The sequence below is a fragment of the Protopterus annectens genome, chromosome 2.part2, assembly GCF_019279795.1.
Source record: "Protopterus annectens isolate FY-2018-M chromosome 2.part2, PAN1.0, whole genome shotgun sequence".
NCBI classification, from domain to species: domain Eukaryota; kingdom Metazoa; phylum Chordata; order Ceratodontiformes; family Protopteridae; genus Protopterus; species Protopterus annectens.
The window spans coordinates 1,055,355,298-1,055,377,355 of NC_056730.1; positions in this window are offsets into that span (position 1 = coordinate 1,055,355,298).

Consider the following 22,058-nt stretch of genomic DNA (forward strand, 5'->3'; position numbering starts at 1 on the left):
TTTTAAGCTCTGTTTGTCAGGAAATATAAATGAGGAATACATAGGCTAAGGTATCCTGTATTGTGCATAATCTGACCCATGGCTGCTCTTCAAAGCAGAAGAACAGTCCCCAGGATTCACGAAGCCTCCGTGTAAGAGTTATAACTCTTACATGGAGGCTGCAGTTAAACGGAGTGATGTCAGCATGCTTTGCATATTCATGAGAGCAAGCTGAATCACACCTAAGTCTAACACGGTCCGTGTAAGACAGTAGGGGGCGTGTCCGTAGGCTGAGCCCTGCAAGCGGACACGCCCCCAGAAGTATAAAAGTGCCCAAAGTAAACACCCACAACAGAGTCCACGGAAATGTGAATAAACACAACACAACACATGCCCCCACAGACTATAAACATAAAATATATATAAATGAACATGTTATATATTTTTTTTTAAATTGTAAAGATGTTTAACCGTGAGTGCGCTCGTTTGCGGGCGTGCCCGTAGCGCAGCTACAGTTAGCAGTCAGTGGGAAAGCATATAAGAACTAAATATGCAAAATAAGCCAGGAAGCAATAGCATAGCGGTAGAGATGTTGGCTGAAGAGCAGGCCTTCATGGTTCGAGCCCCTACAACACCAATTTTTTTTTTTTCAAAATAAGCAGGAAACAAGTCCCTGACAAATATGTACACATAAAACCCCAATATATGTAAAATGTAATGAAATAGCCCATTTATATTGAAGACATGTGAGGTAACAAAAGAAGAAAAAATGCCAGATGTGCTCATAGCTGAGCTACAGTTTAACAGAGAGAGTGCATGTGCCTGTAGATGAGCAGTGGTTTAACTGGTGCAAAATGAGTGCCCGTAGCTGAGCAGTGGTTTAACACGCTAAATCTATGTGCCCCTAACTGAGCTGAGTGTAATATGCATGCCGATAGCCAAATGAGGCTTAAAGCAGCGTACCCCGTTTGCACAGAGCTGAGCACCGCGCAAACAAGCTTACCGACGGGCAACATTGAGCAAGCCGTATCAAAACTACCTTTACACAGACACACTCCTCACCATGTCTAGACAGTCATGAAAAATAAAAAGCAGTGGCCAGGTTCGAACCCAGGATACTATACACCATAGTCAAGGTACAGAACCACTAAGCCATGACAGCAGTACCTGTAAATGCAATAATAGCTAATATATAGGAATGAATACAAACTAGAGCATGACAATGCAGGTTTACTGAAGTTAATACAATTCCAAAATGGCCAATCACAGATATGTGCGGGAAAAACGGACTATATAAGCCCCATAGGCGGGAATACACAGCAGAAATGATTGTAGAACTGACCTGCAGGCAGAATGACAGGAGTAGGAGAGGGTAGTCGCTTTCGAGCACAGAGGTGGGGTGTTGAGGAGTCCAGGTACATGGTCTGGCTCCTAGTCCATAATCATGAGGCCCAACTCATGCAGGGCCAGGTCCTCTGGGGAGCATACAGGGCTGAGGCGTGGGACCGGTTGGCTTATGATCTCACCAGTGCCACAGGGATTCCAAGGACTGGTGAGCAGGTCCATCACCACCATGCGGACCTGAAGAGATGCAAGCAGGACCAACTGAACCTTTGGATCCAGGAGGCCCGGCAAACACCCAACGCCCCACTACTGAGTAAGTAACATTTAATTATGTATGTAAGAAATTAAACTAGCTGATATTATGGAGATGTGTATTCCAATATTACTTCATTTATATTACAGCTGCAGGTGTCCATTCTGCGAACCGCAGAGCCTATGGTGATAGGCTGGTGCGGTTGCGCCACCAGGTAGGTCAGTAATCCACTACCAGTAACTGTAAAGAAATATAAAAGTATGACAGTCAGCAAAAGAGTGCAGTGTAGTCAGTAAGGAATAAAATCTGCAAGTAACAGTGTGAAAGTGTATGCAAGTATTGCTTGAGTACAAAAGTGTGTTTCAGCCTGTAAGTTTAACCTAAACATGAAACTGTCCAACATATATTCTGAAATAAAAATGCCCTGTCTGTAAGAAAATAGTACACAACCTGCAGCAGGCTGAAAAGTATAGCTGCAGAAGATGATGAAATCACATGTGTGAAATATATCCCTGTGGAAATACTGAAACATGACAGAAGTGAGACTGCTGGAAAGGATTGTAATAACTACTGGTAAAACATGTCAATAAAGCCTAGAAGTACCATCCTGAATAGTAAAATGAAAGCAAGTGAGAGAGTGTGAGAAAGTGTCATGAATCCAGCAATACAGTAGTAATAACCCCTGAATAAAGTATACTGCAGTCAAGACAGAATGAAATGCATGTGAGATTCAAAACCAAACAGCAAAATCTGTTCAAAGTGTTGCTGCATCTGGAATGTGTATCCCAAAATCTGGATATGTTACTCTCAGTCTGCAATATGCAGATAGGATGTTTGTCTGATATACCAAACATCCACACTTGTCTACAGCTATATAAAGCAAATGTAGCAGGATGATGTAGCTGAACAAAGCTAGATATGAATGTGTATGAAGAACCATAAAATGTATATTGATGTTGCAGTAACAGTCCTATCACCAAGTTGAAATAGTTATCATATAGGAAACTGTAGTTAGAACAGTAGTGTGTATATAATTGTAGCTATTAGAAATGTACAGCATATGTATTGTTATTCGAAGGTGTTAATATTACTTTCTTCACCCCACCCAATAACCACATATAACCCATTCCACGTGAAAATGGTATGTGCAATCACAATTAACAGCCCTGGACGTTTGTCCTGTTGGGTCATATATATTTGCATGTCTGTTGATGCATCTTCCCTGTTCATACATCCACACCTGATGGCCTGTTGCCATCAATTAACCATGCATATTGTTGGACTGTGTATTTCTGTTCAAATTATGCATGTGTTATGCACGCTGTTCAATGGTGTGAATATCTGGGTGTTTGGTTAATGGGAATACTAATGCATGCTGTTACACCTAATTGTGAATGGTATTATATGTCACTAACCCAAACTGTCATGACATAATGCAAAACATAGTACGACAGGGAAGGCGGGTTCCAGCGGACCCACCTCTCCCACCTCAGCTGGCGAGTGCACCTGGCACTAGTGCCGAGTCCGGATCCTCCTCCGGTGGCCCAGTGCCACCTGCGGGTGGAAGTGCTGCAGGGGATGGGGCTCGCCCCCCCTCTGCAAGTGTGGCCAGAGGAGGACCACCACTCACCCTCTGTAGTGTCCAGACTGTGGTGCGTAGGGAGATTCGGGACTCTGTTCTCGAGCCCCTACGCCAGCTCGAGGCATGGGTGGTGCAACTAATGGGCATGCCTGTTGCCCCGCCTACACAGCCCCCAGCACAGCCCCATCCTGGGCAGTGAAGGAACAGTGACAACTGCCTATGGGTGGGGATATCAGTTCCACTGTTGCCATCTGTGGGCTCATGGGCTCTGGATATCCAAACCTCCGTCCCCGTCAATTGCGTAACCCCCCCACACGTGTCATACACCGCCCCTGTATGCGTCTTGTTTGTCTTGACTGTTTACCTACCCAACCTACCTCCCCAGCTGTACCGACTTCCTTCACCTGACATACCACTCTCACCTGAAAAAAAAAAAAAGGGCACTCTATACCCACAAAAAAATTATGCCCCATACATAGCTGCCCATTCCGCACACATGTCTACTAGATATGGAACCTATCAATTACAATTGGCTGTACAACAAGCATTATTGTTGTCCTGACACCTCTCTCAGGGGTGGAAGGTTTCAAATGTCACACCAAATTACATACATATGCACAGCTGTTGCTGATGAAGAAATGGGCAGCTATGGGCCTTACCTACATCCATCCTGCACATCCCAAGCTTGTTTCCCTTCTGTCTTACCCTCTTTGTGACCCCTTTTTCACCACTTTCCTGTCTCCCCATTTTATTTTCTTTCAAAGAAAATAGCGCGTGTCTTAAGTAAGCATGTTTGCGGTTGTAGCGGGTGTGCGTGGAGCTAACCGCCAGTGCACATGCGTGAGCTCTGCGCAAACCAGCGCTAACCCAGTTACAACTGCTTAAAAGTGCCTTAGTCACTTTGATTGACAGGTCCTGTACTCAGCTCAAAAGCAAAATAAAATCCCACTGTAAGTTCCGAACCCAGGACCTTGGAAACAATAGTCTGCATGACTTTCCACTAAGCCATGACTCTTATACAAGAACATTGTGCTAAAATAAATATATCATGTAATAGTAGGAATGAATGTAAAGGGAATATAGATGTGTAGTGCACAAAGCATGCCATTTAGAATTACTATCAAAACTAGTGGATTTCCATAATAGTAGTGTGTGAACAGAAACAGCCATGCTAGTTGGAAGCTAGTAGGTAATAATGTCACTATAGCACCTTGCAAGCCAAACACATACTCACAGCAGGATAAGTACTGCCCATACCCCACAACCTCTTACAGGAACACATCTGGACCAAGTAATAAAATATGTGGAACAAAGGCCCAAAACCAGGGACACATTACAAATAATGTTACAACAAACGCAGACAGTTCAGAGAGTAACAGGGTCTGCACTTTGTGGGATGTTTGGAAGGGTATGCAGTCTGAAACTTGAATGTTTGTCACCATATTCTGACTTGAGCCCAAAGTGACTTGCCAGAAAAAGGTGTGCATGAGATATTGACCAAAATATGAGGTAGAAATGTGGACAACCTGCAAATATCTGTACACATGACGGGTCTGACACCACCATATTTGAATAGTTAAGAGCCTAGACATAGCAACAGTGAATGACTTACAGGGATGCCCCACAGACCCCATGTGAAATGTACAAACAGTAGGCAGAAAGGTGTAACACATGCAATGGTAACTATGGAGTCCTGCAAGTATTCATCACTTGCATGGCAGAAAAAGTGTAGTAATACATATGCTCATGCTAACCCACAGTCACAACTGCAGCATACCAGACATTTTAATGGGTGTACCCCACTGATATGTACCATTCCATGAGGTACATAACAGATGATCCTGAAAGTCTCTGGGGCCTGCTCAGCAGCATACTCAAATACCCTAATAGATGTCAAGGCCCACACCATGGCCAGACCACACTGCATGCTGTAACACCCTAGCAGATATAGCAAGCATTCCAAGGTGTGAATGTACATGGAAAATAGGAAAGCTACAGCAGCACACTACAGTCAAGACACCTAGCAGGCATGCAAGTAGTGACTGTAAAGGGCAACTATTGAAGCCTTAGCAACAAAGTGCAAGCAAAAGTAAAAGGAAAGCACACACACACATTAACAGTAGTAGTAGTTGTAGGTGTCAGTGTACATACACAGTTAGTACAGGAAACTGGAGAAATGAATGCAGGAATGTTAATCTACAACACACCTGGAAATATGAGAGAGATACCAACCTTTACACTCACATAACATTGTCCACAGCATAACAGCATGGTCCCTGCCCTTAAAATCTGAAAGGGCTACGCCTATCTCACATACCTTTTTATAGCACTGTTCTGAAATCACAGTGAGAACTGCAATCAGTACACAACTGGCTGCATGCAATTAGCAAATGATGGCTAACAATTGGTGCAGAGGCCATCACATGGGCATATGCAGATACCTACAAAAGTATGCTGTACTCCCAGTCCACACATGCAATACTTTCATTGCACCCTGAGAAGGATGTGAGAGACAGACAGAGAGAGAGAGAGAGAGACAGAGACAGAGACAGAGAAAACTGCAATTAAGCAGACACAAACAAATTGTACAGCAACAGCTACCTGAAAGCTGACAACTGGGAAGTGGAGCAGCAGGACAGAGAACCAGACGGCAACACAAGCAGCAGTGACAAACACAGGTAATGTAAAGTAATACTATAAAGGTCTACATACTGTGAACCCTCCATATGTGTCATTGGTCTGTATCCATATGTATATGAAGATGTGTAAAGGGCAGGGACATACAGCAACTATCAGTGAAGGCTGTACATACATTTGTATGTGAGAGCATCTATGTGCACATATCAATGTTGGTTGATTGTAGGTTGTAGTGCCATGTACAAAGTAGGTTTCACAGTTATGTATGTTTAGCAGTATGTTAGTGTGTGTATACAGTATGGTAGACAAATATGTTGATATACCTGTCTAACATATGGATACGTATGCATGTCAACATATGTATGTGTATATATATATATATATATATATATATATATATATATATATATATATATATATGTGATATGCATATATGTATACATACATAGAGAGAGAGATGTAGGAATACATAGACAGATGTAGATAGAATATTGTACAAACATATCTATGTAATGCACACATACAGATATAGATATATGTAGATACATATACATATACATAGACAGACTGATCTATCTACAGGTATGACTGTATATGACGACCTGCAACACAGCCTGTCCCACCCCTCTGTCACTCACACCCCTCTGTGTCCCCCTCCACATCTATAGCAATATATGTACATCAATATATATATGTGTATATGTATACGGATATATATATATATATATATATATATATATATATATATATATATATATATATATATATATATATATAGATATATCTATATACACACACATATATATATATATATATATATATAGAGAGAGAGAGAGAGAGAGATGTATATAAATTCTGAGTGAGGCACATGTGTACAGATGTATTGCAACAGGTGCCTGGTGACAAAGGCATGGAGTGAACACCAGTGTCAAAACCAGAGTACCATACCACATTCCAGATCACCTACACCAGTAACCACCAGATATGTGATTGGCTGCCCACCACTGCATGTGTCAGGGGTGAACAGGGTCATAAATGTGTACAATAGTGGCCCCAGTGATATTCACAGTGGCACACTATCCCTGGAATACCTGCACATGGTATGTGTCAGCAGACATGGTGTGTCAGCTATGGACATGTAGGTCGGTGTACCCCTCCACACCACATAATGGATGCCGTGGTATGGACCTCACATGACAGCTACAGATATGGAGAAGGACACAGTGACATGTACAACACTGTGACAATGCACTCAAACACATTACCAATGCACAGTGACTGACAACACCACAGAGTACACATATGCTACCCACATAGAGGTTACCACTCCCGGTGTTACATATGTAAGTCACACCCATGACAGATGTCCAACAACCATAGTAACACCTCACACCATCCACAACCTAAATGTCTGCTGTGTGTCGTCCGTGCCACTGCAATAGAGTGCACATGTGGAGGTAAGAGTTCCTACCCACAGATAAGACATACCCTGCAATAAACCACACAGTGTTAAGAAGCAAGACTCCCCATGAGTACATGTCACACATACCCCTGCTGAATGTTAGTCAGATAGGTAATATGCCATATGAGTCACCCTGTGTAACTGAGTGACAGCAGCAGGTACCATCACACCACATGTGTCACAATGGTCAGGGTAGCAGAACAGTACGCTGCTGTAGTCCCAGGGGCAATAGCATATTGTATAGTATTGTATTGTAATGTAATGTATTGTGTTGTATTGTATTGGTATGTTGAGGTGCCTCCTTCGTGGAGTGGAACCACTGCTGCTGTGCACCAGTGTACAGGTACATATCCTGTAGTCAGGCTAGTGTTACATAGCACTTCTATATGTGTGTTTAGCTCCTGTCAGAGTTTATGTAGCATGCAACTGGGGATACCATCAGGTCCCATTCATGTTGTGTATTCTGCTGTCCTGAGGGTGGCTCTCACCTGGACATCTGTAATGACAGGGAGGCTACAGTCAGCTGGGGTAACTATGTCTTATTTTGGGGGAGAGGGTGGGGTGACACCTGCACTGAACCTGTCTGCCACAATGTTGTCGATATCTGTGGTGTCAGTGAAATATTTGTAGTTGTGTACTAACTATGGGCATAGAGGATGGATCCTGACCAGGTTGCTAACATAACTGAAGAAGGCCTTCTGGTTATCTGTAGTGTCCCTCTTGATTTCCCTCTCAAAGTTGCCCATGGATTTTGTATGATGGAAAATAGATCCTTACTAGTGCTGCTCAGACATGCCCTCCCTTTATGGAATTATGCTCTGTCTTGCAGTAGTTTCCATCTTCTGTAATACAATCTGTCTATGGCTGGGGTCCACCAGACAGGATGCTGTCCCTTTGTGGAGAGTGTCTTGGTCATATATGGGATTGCATGATCCATGCATTCTCGGAGATGTCTGTAGAAAGCAATTGTGTAGGGGTCAGCATTGTGGGTTGTATCTGCCACTGGCCCAGTGGGCTGAAAGGATACCATGTCACTGTTGCAAAGTGTAAAGTTTGTATCTGTAATGTTATGCACTATAGTCATTTGTGCTGGTGGTGGAGGTGGGATATGTATATCCAGGGCAATCAGTGTGTGGTCAGCTCACAGTAGTTGATGATATAGGCCATACAGTACCTAGATACAAACCCCCAGAGTGAGGAGGTGCTCTTGACCTGAATCAGTGTTCTGACTGCTGGGGGTTGGTAGTATGTCGTATGGAGTATGCCAGATACTGTTGCACAGTTGCTGGCTGAGCACTGATACCTGGCCATCTACATGTGCATCCACCAATAGACAGACAGATGCTACATATGTGAGATATGTTGTATCATAACAGTCGAGTAGCATGTGTAGTATGTGTGCCAAATTCTGTTGACATATATTGCTGATACCAGGTTATTTTCTTTCTCAGGTACATGGCCCACCCGTGGAATCCCACCTACTCCACAGCTGTGGATGAGGAGATACACCAGAGCCTGGTGTGGGATTATGCAATACTCTTTTCCCACACCAGCCAAGATCAGCAGGAGAGGGCTGCACTGTGACATAGGCATGCATAATAGGACATATGAGCAGGTACGACATCACTGCAGTGATTTAATCAGACATGTCCATCAGCGTGCGTCGGATATCCACAGGCAACAGGTCGCCACAGGTGGTGGGGTGGCTACACATCCCCCACTCACCAGACTGGAGGGACTACTCATGAGTGTAGTGGCTCCAGTCCGCCAGCAACAACAGCAGCAGACATGCATTATGATGGAGGCTGGAGCCATGCAGCAACAAGACAGTGAGCGTGCAGGTAATATGCCATATGTATAGTTGACTGTTGTGTACACTGGTAGTTAATGCATGTGTGAGGTGTGTCCTTGGTTTGTAGCTGTCACCATAGTATTTAATGTGCAAGTGTGATATCCTCAATATTAGCAGCTGACCTGTGAAAGGCGACTGTTGTACTACTGACCTGTATCATACTCAGTAACAATGGCACAGTTGTGCCCACTGACATTAGTTTCTTCACGTCTGCAGGACCCTCTGGTATAACAGCAATGCAGCTTATCCATGCTGGTGAGTGTGTATTAACAATTCCTGTAATAGTGTTGATAGTAATAGTACTATTTGGCTCACTTAGTAGTGCTCTTTGTATGCATGTAGGTGTGTCTGTGTCTGTGTGTTGATATCGCGCATACTGAGTACTGTACAATTGTGTGAAACTGTGTGCATGTGTGCATGTGTGCACCTGTGCATGTGTGCATGTGTGCACCTGTGCATGTGTGCATGTGTGCATGTGTGCATGTGTGCACCTGTGCATGCGTGCATGTGTGCATGTGTGCACCTGTGCATGTGTGCACCTGTGCATGTGTGCATGTGTGCATGTGTGCATATGTGCACCTGTGCATGTGTGCATGTGTGCATGTGTGCATGTGCATGCGTGCATGTGCATGTGTGCACATGTGCAAGTGCACCTTTGCATGTGTGCATGTGTGCACCTGTGCATGTGTGCATGTGTGCACCTGTGCATGTGTGCATGTGTGCATCACTGGTAATGTGTAGACATTGTAAACTGTGTTTCCAGTTTCCCTCCCACAGGTTCTGTTGCTGCTCTGGTGTCATGTAGCAGGGAACCTGAATCAGGTGCTGTGGGTACTGATAATGATGACATCTGTGTAATGGCACAGGAAAGTATGCCAGGGTCCGCCATTGGTCAGCCAATTGACAGTACACAGCTGTCGACCCCATCAATGCGCACAGTTATCCCGCCAATATACCCTTTGTCACCAATGTCCCTAGGTGATGGACAGCATACAGTGGGCATTGACCAGGGTAATGTGGTATCTGTGGCACATGCCTCCCCACACAGCAGCCATGGGCATGGCCCAGAGATGGTACCACACAGACAGATGTCCAGGGGTTCTCGTGGGAGCATCCGTAGGTGTACTGCCCCTGTCAGACATGCCCACAGAGGTCTTACAACCTCAGCTATGTTTCAGGCTGTCATGCAGGCACAGTCACGTATGGAACGGTACACCAGACAGGGTCTGAGGGAGCTGACAGCATGTCAACAGCCATGACTGACAGTATGCGTGACATTGCGGCTGCCATCCGTGATTTCACCGATGTCATAGACAGACATTGTGGGGACATATTAGACCGGTTCCACAACTACACGTCCATGAGCCAGGGTGATGGTGGGCGGTTGAGGCGTTGACGTGGCTGTATGCCAGCAACAGCAGCAGCTGGCAGTCGTCACGGATGACAGCAGGGCTGCGGCCGCCCCCGTAGTGCCAGCAGCAGCCCCAGCAATGCTGGGTCTGTGCTGTCATCAGACCGCCCCAGGAGACCACGTGCACGTGGCTCTGGCCAGTCCCGACAGTGATCTGTGTCCAGTCAACGAACACCTGCTTCTGATGACAGTACCCAGTCTGGGTTGGTACTGGATACGGTCTGTAGCACCCCTGCAAGGCACAGGTACCGTGTCCGTGTTCAGAGGCACTGATCTGTATGACCTGGCGGGTACAGTCTGTGGCTGTCCACAAACACCAGTATATGGCAGCCATGAGGTGGAACTGTGTGCATCCATACACACATGCGAATTGACAACACCTAGGGCTACCACATACACACACACACACTGCATCAACATTGCCCCACCTTCTACTGCTGTCCCTCACCAACACACATACACATACATGTCAATTGGTGGTATCGGTGGCTGACTCAGGCATACCAAGTTCACACCCTGTGCATATGATGAAACTGTGCCACCTCCTGCAATCTGTAACAACTGTGCAGGTACAGGTTAACATGTTGCTGATGCACAGGGTGACCACATAGATGTGTAGTAATAGTATCATGTTGTTAACAGTACTGTGTGCTGAATTAATTGTGGGTATATCACAGCATGCCTGGTGCAGTAAGTGTGTGATTGTCATGTCCTGTTGTCTACACCCATGGTAAGTACCATAGTGTATCATCTGCACATGTTGGCATACTGGTGGTAATGATGTCAGCAGAAGGCTACATATATATAGGTAGCACAGGGGATAAGGTAATGAATGTAGTAATACACAATGATGGACATGTAAATTGCAAGTGGCATGTTGCCCACACTGGACTCTGCAATGCAGATGTTTGAGGATGTTGATATGTGTGCAGTACTACACGACTGGTACAGGACACACAGGAGCACCCTAGCACTGCATGCTCACATCTCATACCATGCTAGATAGCCTCAACACACATAACTAACTGTCACAGGAGGGAGAGTCCCCATATATGTCAGAGATACTGTGGTGGCAGGCCAGGTAGCATACATCCTACTAAGTATGGAACCACTGAGTGAAGGCTCAGTGTCTGTTATTTGACATGTGTATTACTGCAGGTATGAGCACATGGGTTTCCATCCAGTTATTGTACATCCTGACAGTACATGGTCTGTACACTTGTGTGCACTGAGACTGGACCCTAGCCATCTGACCCGTGTATTTCCATGTACATGTGCATAGTGCCTGCATATTTCCAGTGTTATCTACTGGAACTGGTACAGCTTGTTTGTTGTACAATGGACTACATGCAGCCCTGTTTACTGTAGCTTTGTTTGCATGCATGTTTGCTTGCAATTACCCTGGAATACTGATCACACCTGCAATGCATAGTTATAGAGCTTCTGTGGACTCCTAGTGCCATCTGCATAGCTTACTATATGTATGTCCATGTCCCACTTGACAGAATGTCACTGTTTGTCCTGTTCACATGTACATTGCCTGTGACACAGTGCATATGACTTACCTGGCATGTGTCCACGTGAGCAGTCATATATGCTACTGCTAACTAATCACAGGCACTACACCTTCACATATTCATCTTCTGTTGAACTACCTGCTTCGCTAGGGATGGCCTGCACCTGTCACCCCTGGGCTTTCAGATATTGGCAAAGGCTCTTGCTACCCCCATAGTGCCTATGTTAGGCAAGGCTCAAATGACAAACCCACCTTCATAGGTATCACAAGGGATAAGAAACTAACAGTAATGCTACCCAACGCCAGAAGTCTAAACCTCCAGATGCATGCACCCAAAACACTCCTTGGCATGGAGAACTTCAATATCTGTGCAGTAACAGATGCCTGGTTCAGGGCTACTGAGAGCACACCAGCACTACCAGGTTTAACCTGGTTGATTTCTTTGAAACAGTCACCAAGGCCATTGGCGAGGGAAGGTGGTTCACACAGCCTACCTGGACCTTGCAAAAGCCTTCACAACAATACCCCACTTGGGCATTCTAGAGAAGCTCACCAGCTTAAATATAAGCCCCTATGTCACTAGATGGATTGCACAGTGGCTCAAGGACAGAACCCACATGGTTAGAATTGCTGGAGCCATGCCAGACTCAAAACCAGTTACGAGTTGTGTCCCACAAGGCTCAGTCCTGGGACCTCTCTTGTTTGGTATATATTTATTGGAGGTACAGGCCAACACAGACGAACTGTGGCTGATCAAATATGCAGATGACTGCGAACTGGCCACCATAATCGACTCTCCAGCCGACACAAGCATCTTCCACAGGGGCATCGTGGAAACAGACTTGTGCCAGCGCCATGGCCTTCAGCTGAACAGTGTTTAGAAAGGGGAATGTGCATCCTGTAGTCTGTTCACCTAGTTGCCAAAAGGGACATTGTCCTGATACACACTAACTCCCCCCCTCAGCCAAACACACTTATCATTTGCAGGATTCAACCCCCTATTTGACTATGTTATGACACTCGAGACGGACACATTAGCAGAGTATGCTATTCACATTACTGGAAGGTTTCTTTTCTCTTGCTGTACTTATAGGGTGCTGACATCATCAGTGTTTAGAAAGGGAAATGTGCATCCTGTAGTCTGTTCATCTAGTTGCCCAAAGGGACATTGTCCTCATGCACACTAACCCCCCACAGACAAATGCACACACTGGCCATTCGCACGACTCAAACCTCTACCTAATTATGTTATGATACTTCAGATGGACGCATTAGCGGAGCGCGCTATTTGTATTACTTGGAGGTTTCCCTTCTCCTGCTATACTTATAGAGTGCTGACATCATCAGTGTTTAGAAAGGGGAATGTGCATCCTGTAGTCTGTTCTCCTAGTTGCCAAAAGGGACATTTCCCTCTCACACACTAACCCCCCTCAGGCAAACACACACACTTGTCATTTGCAGGATTCAAACCCCTACCTAACTGTGCTATGACACTTGAGATGGACGCATTAGCGGAATGCACTATTTGCATTACTGGGAGGTTTTTCTTCTCCTGCTGTACTTATAGAGTGCTGACATCATCAGTGTTTAGAAAGGGGAATGTGCATCCTGTAGTGTGTTTTCCTAGTTGCCAAAAGGGACGTTTCTCTCCCACAGACTAACACACACACCACCCCCACTCACACACACTGAGCATTTGCAGGATTCAAACCCCTACCTAACTATGTTATGACACTTGTGATGGACGCATTAGCAGAGCACGCTACTCACATTACTGGACAGTTTTGTTTCTCCTGCTGTACTTATAGGGTGCTGACATCATCGGTGTTTAGAAAGGGGAATGTGCATCCTGTGGGGAGGCAGACACCAAGCACACTCTGGCTAAGCTGTCATTCCCTAGGGCAAACAGCCTAGTGTTGACCTCTACACCCATATGTTTAATTGTCAAATGCACATTATTTGTTGCTGATAGACTGTTTGCACATCTTTATTGCCATAGCATTCCCTGTTTGTATGAACAACTTGTGCATCTGTGGAAGATGTTTGCATATGGGAGGGATCCACTATATCACATATGTCTCTGTAGTCATTTAACTGTGTGCACTGGGCCGACTGCTGTAATGTGGTTGGTTCATGGAATAACACATAAAAATACCAGATATGTGTGTTCAACTGCTAAACTGAGATTTGGCCTAAGTGTGTGAGCATGCCCAGTTCAGCTTTCCAATGGCATGTTGTCTGACATATGTCTCATTTATCAAAGTGTGTGAGCATGCCCAGTGTGAGCATTCCATATTTTGGACTCTGCAGCCCACCACATTTGTGGATGAGTGTGAACTTCAACAAATATCACCTGTTTATGGTTGTGTGTTGTGTGTCATGTTGTGTAGTTACTGTACAACTGCTTTGTGTGTGAATACAACAGGATTATACTGTGCCTTCAGTGCTTGCATGGGATACTTTGCATACTGTTGTCAACATCCTTTCACACTGACCTAACACTGTAGTACTGTATAGTGTACTGGTAGTACTTTGACTGTGGTGGACAGTATCCTGGGCTTTAGTGCTATCACTGCTTTACATTTCGATAGTGGGCACAACAGCCTGGTTAGGGGCCAGTTGTGTACATCTGACCATGTTACATTCTGTTCAGATATGAACTACTTAAACCAGGCTTGTCCAACATTGGTACTGTATTCCACAACATAGGTGTACATTTGCAAACACTAGCGATGTGCCCTAGTCCATGTTTAATGCTAGTTGGAGAGTGTGTTTGTCCTTCAACACACATTGTAAGTGGAGTTTGCCATGACATATGTCATGGTTAGTATACTGTGCCTCTGTCTACCTGTGACATGACAGTGATACCCAGGATAAAGCTACTATCTCCCATCCACTCATCAAGATTCCTATTGAGGAAGATTGATAAGTGACTCTATGGGTAGCGTGTACTGGGGGTTCACTAATGGGTGGGGGTGGCTTCTGTGTTATGGATCATGCAGTACAGCTTGTCCTATGTAAGTCAGTGCTGGGGTTCAGGTCTCTCATGTGCATAGCTCACTGCCATTCAGATTGTACAAGGTGCAGCATGTTTATTGATACCAGCAACACAGGCAACACATGGCATCTGTGCAAGCTCTTTGATACTCCTGGTGAGGTACTGTTGGGGACTTTACAGTTGATGGAGGTGTCTGCTGAGGTACATCCCACAGGGGCTATTGTAGTCAATTGTACCGCTGATGAAGGATGACTGCAGAGCCACAATGACCTCCCCTTATCTAGATCTGACAACCTTCATGATTAGGTGGGTATATGGTATGTTTCTGTAAACACTACAGCACATGTTTGTCCAGTGCAGGATATGTATCACCTTGTGTCCCCAGGTCTCTCATTACATGTTAACTACATAATGGGTTAACACCTATGTGGTAATTGGTGGGCACTTACTGTATATCCACAGGGGTTGACTATACACGTTTCTGCAATTAGCTTGCTGACATGGCTATGGCACCACTTGTCTGTTTCTATGTGTCCCTTTTGTGGGATGCTTGTGTCAGCTGGTGGATCATATGTGGTGAGCAGTTTGTAGTCCTCTGCAAACATGTTCGGACACAGTCCTTCCATGTTTGCCTGTACCTATGGGACATATATACCAGACGAGGGAGAATCCAGGACCAAGCCTTGTGGGATGCCAGTTATATCTGGTTTGTAGTCTGACATGGCTGCAGCATGTCTGACCATGTCTGTTCTGTCCTTGGTCTGGTTTGCAACCCCTCTACTGACATAGGGGTTTATATTTAAGCTGGTGAGCTTATCTATAATGAACACGTAGGGTATTGTATAGAAGCCTTTGCAAGGTCCAGCTACGCTGTGTGGACCACATTGCCCTCATCAATGACCTTAATGACTGTTTCAATTGAGTCAAACAAGTTTAGGGGCAGGATCTGCACTTAAGAAAGCCACACTGGGTAGGGTCCGGTGTCAGTAGGTCCCCAATATCTTTATGTCTGTGGTACATGCTGATCCTTTCCATAGCTGTGCAGACCGAGCTTCTCAGGATTCTGGGGTAGTAGTTTTCAGTATCCATTCAGGCAACACCTTTGTTGAGAAGGACCACTGTTGTTGTACACTGCTCTTTGGATACATATTCTGTGGTAAGGCTGACATTGAGCAGTAGTGTGGTTTGGCATTCCATTCATCTTGGAGTCCATGTTGCACTAAGCCCAGGACACCATCTCATACCATTGCTGTTGTGTGTTTTGCTTTGTAGATGTTGGCTGTTACTTCAGCATCTGCAATGTCAGGGGGCCAGCAGTCTGCTGGGATAGATATTCTGCATTCGGGGGGGGGGGTTGCACTGCACCTGTCAAGATGTATGTTGGCAATATGTGTGTGTGTTTGTGATACTTGTGTGATTCAGAGCATATCTGTGAATTCCCAATATGGTTCCTACCATCAGTTGTGAAAGCCTTGGGATTATCCTTAGTGTCCTGTACAATTTGTATCTTCATAGGTTCATAGGTTCATACTAGGCTATCCACCCTAGGGAATTTGTTAGCCTAGCCAGAGTGTGTGTGGCTTTTGCCACCCTTGCTATGTGAATATTATGGCCATTTATGATTTGCTTTGCTGTGCCTCTGTCCGGACATGACACAGTGAAGACCCCCAGTGTAACTCTACAATCATCCATCCACTTGGCAAGATTCCTGTTGAAGAGTGTCAGTGAGGGGCTCTGCCTAACATGGAGTGGGATTCTGGTCCAGGGTGTGGGGAGCCTCTGGATTATGTATCTGTCCCACCAGCACATCCTATTTCATTATTTGTTGAGGATGACATCTCTCACTCTCACAGCTCCGATGGATTTGAGTTTTCTGGGGTGGAGCATGTCAATTACTCCTGTGTTGGGCATGGCCTTCTACAACAGGCATGCAATGCCTCTGTGTAGGCAGTATGTGACTGCATTCAGCTGGGGTGTCTACAGCCAGGCAGCATATGACATATATTTGAGACCCTTTATCCTCTTGGTGAGGTACCTTTGAGGTCTTTCTAACTGCTGCAGGTGTCAGGTAAGGTACATCCCATATGAGGCATTGTACTAGATTATGGGTGTGATTAGAAAACAGTATAGGGGCACAATGACCTCTGTTGATGTAGATGTGAATCCTTTCCTGATACGGTGTCAAATGTAGACAGTCTTCCTAGCCACATTGGCAATGTGGGTGTCACATAACAGGTTACTGTCCACTTGTGTCCCTAGGTCCCTGGTTACTCCTTCCATACATAATGGTTTACCACCTATGTGGTAATTTGTGGTACCTTCTTTGGTATTTGGTGGGACATTCATACTGTCCAGTGTCTTCAGGACGGCTGGGTGGGGTTCCTGTGTGTGAGAGTGTGGTCTGTAGCATGCTACAGACTGTACAGCAGTCTTGCCTACAGTTAGTTGCACATGGGTGGACTCCAATGTCTTGTGCATTGTCAGTTACCTGGACGTATGGGTGTCTGTGCTGAATATGGATACTCACCCTCCTTTTATGTTTTGTTCCAGGTTTTGGGGCCATGACACATGATACGTGGTATAACCTGGTAGTGCTGGTGTGCTGTCAGGAGGCTTGCAACAGGTTACTGTCACTGCACAGACATCGATGTTCTCCATACTGGGGATGGCCTTGGGAGCATGCATATTGGGGTTTACACATCTGGCATTGGTCAGCATTACCCTTATGTTTCTTTCCACTTATGTTTTCTAGGGTGGTGGGTCAGTCTTTTCAGCCTTGCCTACAAAAGGCTCTATGGAGGTGGCAAAGGCCTTATCCAATATTCAGATGCCCAGGGGTAACAGGTGCAAGCCATCCCAAGAACAGCTGCGTGGCTTGTCAAGCATGACATCCCAAGCAGACAGACATTGGATCTCCTTGGAATGACACCAGTAAGTGTGCCACTTGCTATGACTGATCATTCCGTGTTTGTACTGTGGCATTATTCTTGGTAAGGGTAGGATGCTGCAAATGGTGAGTGTCATACCGGCCTGAACTACATAATCAGAGAGCTCATCTATGTCTCTTTTCATGTAGTCTAGGGAGGTACATCTCAGGTCATTCACACCAGCATGGACTATGACTGCATCATATTTCTACTTGCTTTGGAGTGACCTGCATACTTCTGTTATGTGGCGTATTGTGGCAGCCTACAGGCAGCTTACTGTACCCTTTCCCTTATTCAGTCTGGTGTGGGACAGCAGTGTGTCTGACTATGGAGTCACCTATTACAACTGTATCAGGCATGTTGTTTCTCCTTCTGGCCTGTGACTGTTTGGCACACCAGCTTTGTGTACTATGTGTTGCATGTGCTATGTTTGGAGGTTGTTTGATTGGGTGTCTGCTTTAGAGGCCTCTGTTGGTGTTCTGTGTTTGTAATTTGTGCCTCCGGGAATGTTTTTCTGTGTTTATGTGTTTGGTTTGCAGTTGTGATAGGTCTATGTGGGACTGTGTTTGTGGTGTGTGTGGTTACCTTCTCCTCCTGACTAGTTTTGGGAGTACTGAGTTGAGGGAGCTCAGCCTCCAGTTTGGATAGATGGTTGCATCTCTCACATATATTTGTATTTCTTGGGTGGAGCTGGGGGTTGTCTGTGTACTTGGGGCAGGTGTAACATTGCCTCAGGATTCACAGATTCAACTTGTTGTGGCTGGCGTTAGTGGATTGTATGTGTGGACAGATTTTATTGCCATGCTACTGATCAGTGATTACTTCATTGTTTATGTTTGCTCTATCATGTAGTAGCTTCCTCATTCTCTTGCATGGTTTGGTTATGGCTGGTGTCCACCATGCCAGATTCCTCCGTGTATGGCATTGTGTCTTGTTTTAATTTAGGATTGCATAATCCAAGCATTCCTGGCAGTGTTCATGGAATGGCTGTATTACAGGTTCTGAAGTGTGGCCCATATTTTGCACCTGCACAGGACCTTTAATGGATTCCACATCAGTTTGGAGGAGTGCAAATATTGCTTAACACATGTTTTCCATTGTGGTTTTCTGGCCAGGGACTGTGGTCAGGATTTGTATATCCAGTGTGATTACTCTATGGTCTGGTTTTACCAGTGAGCAATACACTTCTCATCTTGCCATCCAGTACCCATGTTGCTGATTATCACATCCAGTATGCTTACCCCTCTTGTGGGAGTGGTACGTTGTTCCTGGGCCTTTTGTTTTATGGATTCTATGAACTTTTGTCCAACACTGTTGGAGCTAGTATAATGCTCCCAGTCTATGTCTGGGTATTTTCAGTCACCCAATATAATGTGGTTTGGAGGACTTGATATATTCATGTATTCCAGCATAGGCCAGGTGCAGTTCCTGGTGTTGGGACAGTAGTCTGTAGCAGGCTATAAACTGGGGGCAGTTTTAGCCACTGTTACTTGACCATGGCTAGTCCATGCTGCTTTTTGTTGTGGTACCAACATGGGGGTGTGGTTATCCTTGACAATTCTTGCTAGTCACCCTTCTTTTGTAGCTTGTTCCATGTTTTGAGGCTGTACAGCACAGTATGAGGTGTAACCTGGTAGTGTTAGGGTACTGTTGTGAGCCTTGGCTCAGTTTTCTGTTACAGCGCAGATATCAACATTCTCCATACTGGGTGAGTTTAGACTGCATGCATCTTGCTGTTTCGACTTATCCCTTATCTTATTCTTATCCCTTCTGATACCTATGGAGATAGGTTTGTGTTTTGAGCCTTACCTATTCAGGGCACACTGTGGGTAACAACAGCCTTTGCCAGTATCCATACGGCCTGCACTGATAGGTGCACACCAGTCCTAGCAGGTGGTGCATCATGTCATGCTCAGCATGTCATCCCAGACTGGCACACATTGGATCCCCTTTGACTAACTGCGATACTTCCGTCAATTATTGCACTTGATCATCTCATTGTCATGTTGTGGCATGATGCCTGGTGAGGGTAGGATGTTAGTCAGGGTCCTCAGGTGTGCATATAGTACATGGTGTTACATTACTTAACACATAGCATTCATGCCTCAGGTGGTGCTGCAGGGCTGCCTCTGTCGGATGCATATTACACTTCCCTGTACATGTTTGAGAGCAGGTTGTGTCATGTTAGGCATCCCTATTACTATATGAGTGAGTCAGAGAGGGGTATCATTCCCAGGGTTCCTACTGAGCCAGTGTATGTGCTATGCGTTGCCTCTTTGCCAAGGCCAGGGCATACTGGGCACGCCTCCTTCTGCCTACTGGGGCAGGCTCAGGTTGTTCCTCCTCCGAGTCACGCTCTGCCTGTGATGGCCTTGGTAATGGTTGGGGGCTGTTTGGCCCGGCCCTATGCTGGTCCTGCTGCAGCTGTTTTCGCAAGATCATATTATGTAGCATAGCACATACCATGACAATTTGGGTACATGTAGTTGGTGTGTACTGCAAGGCACCACCAGATGTGTCCAGACACCGGAACCGTGACTTGAGCAGCCCAAACACACGCTCTATTACATTACGTGTTTGTGCGTGTGCCTCATTATGGCGTTCCTGTTCAGGTGTGTGTGCGTTTCTGATGGGTGTCATCAGCCACGGCTCCAGTACATAACCTGCATCCCCCACTAGGTGTCCATGCAGGATGTCCCCATTGGCAAATGTCTGGTACAGCTGCATCAAATGCCAGATGTGGGAATCATGGTAGCTCCCAGGACAGCCAGCACACACATTCATTATTATGCCCTGGGCATCACACACGACCTGGCAGTTGATGGAGGGGAAGCCCTTGCGGTTGATGTATGCCCTACCCCGCTCACCGGCTGGTGCTTTGATGTGTATGTGCGTGCAGTCTATTGCACCCACTACCTCAGGGTATTCCGCTATTTGCTGGAAGAGACGCAAATTGCTGGCCAATACCTCACGGGCATTGGGGAAATATACATGATCACTGACATGTGCTGACATGGCATCCAGGAACTGGTGCAGTACCCTGGAGGCTGATGCCTGTGATATCCCCATCATATCACCAGTTGGTCTCTGGAAGGTACCTGTTGCTAGTATTCTTAGGCCAACACATACCTTGGTTTCCACTGGGATGGGTTCCCCTCTGTTGGCTCTGTGTGTGAGGTGTGGCCTGCACAGCTCCACTATTTGCTGCAGGAGGTCTCTGTCCACTCTATAGCGCTCTACTATCCCCAGCTCATGTAACCCGTGGTAGGTGATCCTGGGCCTGTACACTCTTCTCCGTTTCCTCACTGCGGGTTGTCTGGCACCATCTGCATTGTCACCACCCACAGCAAGTCGCCTATGTCTCATTATGACAGCTACGGCAGCCCCTAAGTTCTCTGAGTTCAGCTTTTTCAGTTTTTACTTCTGATAACTTAACTCCTGTCTTGCAGTGTCTCTTGAGAGAAACATCCTGCACTGCTGTTTGCAGAGTTTTAAGTGCTGGGCTGGGCTACTATTCTGCCTGTGTAATTGCCTGCATCTAATTGTTTTCACCTGCTAGCTCCAGCAGTATTCCCTGCTAGCTTCCTACTAAATCTGTTGCTTCCTTTTTCCTTTCTGTTTCCTCAGGGTGGAGCCGGTTGTAAACCAACAGAAACACGCTCACAGTGGCTTACACGCGCGCACACATACTTACATGGTTCAGAATCTGCTTATTCGGATTAAAACGCATGCACACCCGTGCAAACAGTGTTAAACATCTCCCAACACACTCCCACATGCTCAGTCTGTCTTACACGTGCGCACACTGCCTTACTCGCGCTTCATGGTGCGCACACGTGCGCATACACATCCAGCAAGAAACTTTGGTGGAGGCAACAGTGTATACCTTCCATTTCTTGACTTTTTCATGCTTAGTTAGTGGCACACCTCTTTCCATGATATCTGACATCTGTCATGTAACTCTGACCTCCAATGAACTGCATTTCTTTCTACCATTCCCCCCTGTGATGTCACCTATCTCCTACTCTGTTCCTCCCCCTTCTGTAACTCTTACACTACTCAGACTGCTCATTTGCTATGTGACAGTGGAATTCAGT